This window comes from Eleginops maclovinus, chromosome 4, assembly GCF_036324505.1.
Source record: "Eleginops maclovinus isolate JMC-PN-2008 ecotype Puerto Natales chromosome 4, JC_Emac_rtc_rv5, whole genome shotgun sequence".
Taxonomy (NCBI): Eukaryota; Metazoa; Chordata; class Actinopteri; order Perciformes; family Eleginopidae; genus Eleginops; species Eleginops maclovinus.
The window spans coordinates 966,330-972,109 of NC_086352.1; positions in this window are offsets into that span (position 1 = coordinate 966,330).

Here is a 5,780-nt window from a genome sequence, read left to right on the forward strand (position 1 = left end):
CCTTTCTTCAGGCTTTAATCCTGGGGTCTTCACTGCCACGCTGGATATAAGCTGGTTATCAACTGTCAAGTTATCCAGATGTTAAGATTCAGATTCAGCTCTGCCCAAACTTGAAAACAGCTTGTTCAACACAAATGATGCAAGGGGACAACTCTGCTCCGTTCTGGTGATTTGTTTTCTTTCAGATTGATGGCACAAAGTGAAATTCCAGAGGAAGAATAGGTTGATACCCTTTAAGAAACAAAAGGGCAAATTACATTCCACATCAGTACGCATCAATCCTGATCATTAAACTAAACATCTCATTTAAATTCAACACAGATCAAACTCAAACAGAAAACAGCAAACAAATGATTCTTTCAAACTAAATATTTGAAGTCCATACCAGTTGCGTCTGTGGTTGAACATGAGCTGTCAGTAGGCTGAGGAGACCGAGCAAAGAGGGCTCGCCGAGCTAACTCCAAACATGTTATACTCATGCTTGATTAGAGGTGCGCAGGTGAAATCGGTCCCTCCAGAAACATGGGTTGCATCCTGTCTGTTGGGTGTCTGGGTGAGCTCTCTCTGCCCCCTTCAGGCCTGGAGTTCCTCCACAGATGCTGGTCCTATGCTCACACTTGTTTGACGCCACAGTGTTAGACCTGATGTTTCAGTGTTGACAGTCCTGATGTTTCAGTGTTCACAGTCCTGATGTTTCAGTGTAGTCCTGATGTTTCAGTGTTAGTCCTGATGTTTCAGTGTTCACAGTCCTGATGTTTCAGTGTTCACAGTCCTGATGTTTCAGTCCTGATGTTTCAGTGTTCACAGTCCTGATGTTTCAGTGTTGACAGTCCTGATGTTTCAGTGTTCACAGTCCTGATGTTTCAGTGTTAGTCCTGATGTTTCAGTGTTAGTCCTGATGTTTCAGTGTTCACAGTCCTGATGTTTCAGTGTTAGTCCTGATGTTTCAGTGTTCACAGTCCTGATGTTTCAGTGTTCACAGTCCTGATGTTTCAGTGTTTACAGTCCTTGACAGGTGGTATGTGGTAATACATATGTTTCATCAAAGGCTGTTAATCTGTGTAATCCCTGTTTGTTAATCTGTGTTTCAGATTCAACTTCACTGTCATTGTGCAAAGTACAGGTACAAGCCAATGGAATGCAGAAGCATCCAACCAGAAGTGCAGAGATGATGATCCTCATTAAAGCACTCCTAGAGGCAGCATGCGGTTCCCATTGGTTCCTGTCCAGCACAGGGTTTTCTGTGCAGTTAAAGTCCCCCCCCAGGAACAGATACTCCTCACTACTGCAGGTGCTAAGGGCATGCTTCAACTGCTCAAAAAATAAAAGCCTTTCAGAGCCCACACTGGGAGCATAAATATTAATGAAACATATTTTAACCTTCTCGAAAACAGCATTTAATTTCAGCAAGTGACCTGGAATGACGTCCTCAACGGTGCAGGAAAAGGGTGTGAAACCTCGGGCAAAGAGAATAGCAACCCCTCCACTATTGCTGCATTTATGGCTGAAGAAGCCCTCCCCACTCCATGCCCTCCTCCAGTCACTCTCATTGTCAGCAGTGCTGTGAGTCTCCTGGAGAAACGTCACATTTAGACTCTTACTCTCTATTAAAGAAACCAAAGATGCTCTCTTGGCATCCCCTCGAGCACCGTTGATATTCAGAGAGCCCAGCTTTATGTCACCCATAATGAAAGTATAGCTGCCTCCTAAACAAGTCAAAACGATAACTGAAGAAAAGGAAAGGAGAGAAAAGACAAACAAGATGTACTTAATCATGACTTCCAGCAGTTTCTTCTCGTATCTTCAACAGTATTTTCCTCAGCCTGTAGATCTCCTGTTCGCTGAAAGTAAGCTGCCCAAGGCCTGCTGTGCGCCGCATGAGAGCCCTAGCAGAGTCATGAAACATCAGCTGATCAACAAAAGAATCCTGCACCCTTACCGCCTTCCTCCCTTCAGTGTCCTTCAGGAAGCCTCTGATCCTCTGGAAGGAATACTCCTCACCCCTGTCTACCTGCATACTTTCACTGAAAGCCTCCCTGTCACTGTCACTGTCCTCCGAGTCCTCCGAGAGTCCCTCTGGCTGAGAGGAACACAGCGACTCTGTCTGTTTTTTGTTTGGGCCCCGTTGTTGTTGCACACCTCTGCACTTTTTCTTTTAATCGGTAATTTGAGCAACTCCTCATCCATGATGACTTCCTCCAAAACAGATTCAGCCACCCTGGCTGCGGTGCCCAGGGACGGATTATGAGTCCATGGGCCCCTGGGCCCAGACGACGAGACAAGGCCCCCCCCCCCCCGACACACAAACGCCGCATCGGCACACAACCCAACTCCGCACTCACGCACAATTCAGCAGCGGTACAAAGGTTGCGCTAAAAATACATTTTAATTCATGAAACATCACATTTGAACAAATCCCTCACACAGAACTTATGATCTGAAACGTAGGCTATATGTTTGTGTGAAGCAGGCTAAAAATGATTAAATAGGCTATCATTAAACGCATCTCTTCCGGACTTTGTGCTGCGCAAATTCATGACAATGTCATTAAAGTCCAATGACTTGGTCAGCTCACTCTCGATGGCCATCACAGAAAGCCAGGAGAGACGTTCTTGTTTCATCTTCGTCCTTAATTAATTTTTTATCCGACCCAGGAGAGAGAATGATCGCTCACCTTCGCAGTTGGTTACAGGCAGTGTGAGGAATAACCGAAGCGCAACATACACGTTCGGAAACATAGACTCAAGGGAATAATCCAAAATTAGTCTGAGCAGTCTTTTTGGGCTTGTGTCATCCCCAGCCTTGATGAATGACCTCAGTTGGATTAGTTCATCGCCTAAACATTCATCCATATCAGATGGGTAGGCAGATGCCAGAACACTGGCCTTCTGCATCACTGAGGCATCCGATTCAGTCTTTTTGAAGAAAAGCACACTGAACAAGTCATACAAGTCCCTGTATGCCTCTAGATGGTGTCTGAGGCTCTGTGTGAGTGTGTCAATGGCAACATTGAATGTCTCTATTTGAAATGTGCGTTTTCCCCCAAGCTCAATGCCCTCTTCCGCTGTTTCGTCAGCAAAGGCCTTGCATCTCTTTCGACGACAAATGTCATACTTGTACACCTGGCTGACACCAGGCACACTCAATGCGGCCCTCTCAAATTTGTTAAAAAGATCCCTCTGTGCAGCAACGCAATCATGTAGTGATTCGAGCGCTCTGACAGCACACTCAAGTGATACATCGCTGCGCTGCAAAATAGCGCTAGTTGCATGGAATCGTGACAATATTGTATCCCAAAACGTGGCCATGAACGCAACCTCCAATGTCTCAAACTGCTTACAGAGTGAACGTGCTTCTGAACGTGTCTCCCTTTTTTCATCCATATCTGTGGAAAAAAGCTTTACCCTTTCGTGCAACGGCTGGTAATTTTGCCACAATGCCTTTGTTGACTCCGCTCGGCAGCTCCAGCGTGTGCTAGAGAGGGATTTCAAAGTAAGCTCTATGCGAGTGTTAGAATCTCTGAATACTTTGCCCCAGCGATGCGTGGAGGCAGCGGCGAATTTGTACAGAGACTGCAAACAATCTAAATAATTGCCAACTGCATCGCTACAGCCCTCAATACTGTTCACTCCGACCAGGTTTAAAGAATGGGCTGCACATGGGACATAGTGAATCATTGGATTCTTTTTTTTTTAGTTAGGCTTGCAATCTGTTATATTTTCCACTCATATTATTCGCATTATCATACGACTGTCCACGACAGTTTGCAAGATCTAGACCAAGTTGATGCACCATTGAGATAACACAATCAGCTAAGCTTTCTCCTCTGTGACTATTGATGGGCTCAAATCCAACAAAGCGCTCCATTATGCAGCCTGTTTCACTCACGAATCTAAAAATGAACGTAAGCTGGTCTACGTGGGATAAATCAGGTGTCGAGTCAACTATTACAGAGAAATACTTGGCATCACGTAATTCCTTCATAATAGTTTGTCTTGTTTTCTGTCCCATGAGTTCTATGAACTCGTCACAGACTGTTGAGGATAAATATGAGACGCTGCCACGGCCAGGGCCGGTTCAGACCTCCATGGGGCCCTAGGCAAAATTCTGCTCAGGGGCCCTCTTAACTGAACAGTCGCACCTGACACCCAGTGCTTCCACTCATCCCCCCTTTAAACATATTGCACTAGTGTCGCCACCTGTTAGTCTAACTCAAAATAAATACAGACCAAATCAAATCGAACTAAATGTGTAACAAATGACTCACCATTAAAAGTGTCCCTTTCTGCACTTTCTGGATGCAAAATCATCAATAATGTTATCATATGATATTTGCTTCCCCACATCATGGTTGATGCTCATGATGGCCAAACCACTCTGACGTTCCTGGGACATGGAAGATCTCAGATAGTTTTTGATCATTTTTAACTGGCTGAAGCTCCTCTCAGATGAGGCAACTGTCACAGGCAGAGTGACAGCAATTCTCAGGGCTATCCAAAGGTTAGGATAGAGTTCCTGCAGATTTTTCTCACAAAGGAAAGAAAGCAGCTCAAAGGCAGTCATATTAGCTGATGGTAGGTCAGGTACATTCTGGATTTCGTTTGCCAGATCAACTCCACTGATGTCACAGTCTTGGTTGAAGGTCAGAGTTTTCTCAAGTTCCATACACTGAGCCTTTAAGGAGTCACTGGACATCTGACATAGAGTGCTGAAGTTCAGCACTACTCCATATTTAGTCTTCACCTGGTTCAGAGTTTCAAATCATTCATCAATGGATGCTATTGTGGAGTCAACCACAATGTTGAAGAAGTTGACCTCAAGATTCCTCAGTGCATCAGCCACTGGCTCATCAGGTACTTCGTAGCTAAAATGCTTTTAGCTGGTTCTCAGCCTCTTGTCCTTCAAAACAGCTTCTACATTCATTTCCTCACAAATGCTTCTGGCTGTTGTCTGGGCCTCTGAGAATCCAGTGTCCCGGTATTGAGTGAGAGAGGCTTTTGCATTTGAGATTAACTGCACAGCTACGTCAAGCTGCATTGAAGCAGATTGGAGGAGCTTGTTCACTGTATTTGTTCTTGACAGTATCTCACACCACACTACACAGCAAATCAAGAAGCGGTAAGAACCAACTTCCTCCGCAAGTGACTGTGCCTCCACTTTCGCCACAGGATCATTAATCTTCTGTCTGGCTTCCAGTAAGGCTTCTCGAATCTCAGAGGCCTGATACCTGACTGCATGGACACTTTGAAGCCTGCTCTCCCATCTTGTGTCAGTCCATGACTTCACTGTTATGTTCACATGTTGTTTCAAGATATTCCACCTTTGTGTGCCAGCAGAAAAAAAGGTGAACAGCTTTTGTACATAGCCAAAAAAAACAACAGCATCTTTGGAGGATTTGGCAGCATCTGCAATGACGAGGTTTAATGTGTGTGCACCACATGGAACAAACACAGCTCTGGGATTCATTCTCAACAGTCTGGCTTGTACTCCTTGGTGTTTACCTTTCATATTGGCCCCATTGTCATAGGCTTGCCCTCTGCAATTGTCAAATGGAATTCTCAGATCAGTCAGCTTGTCCAAGATGACTGTAGACAGACTTAAGCCAGTTGTAGCCTCATCATTCACAAAGCCGAGGAAGTGCTCCTTCATCTCTGGCTGTCCCTTTAAAGCCACACTTCTGAGGATAATGCACATCTGCTCCTGGTGACTAATGTCAGGTAAGATAATGGAGAAGCATTTTGAGTCTCTCACTTGAGTCACAAAAGTTGTGAGAATCCTAT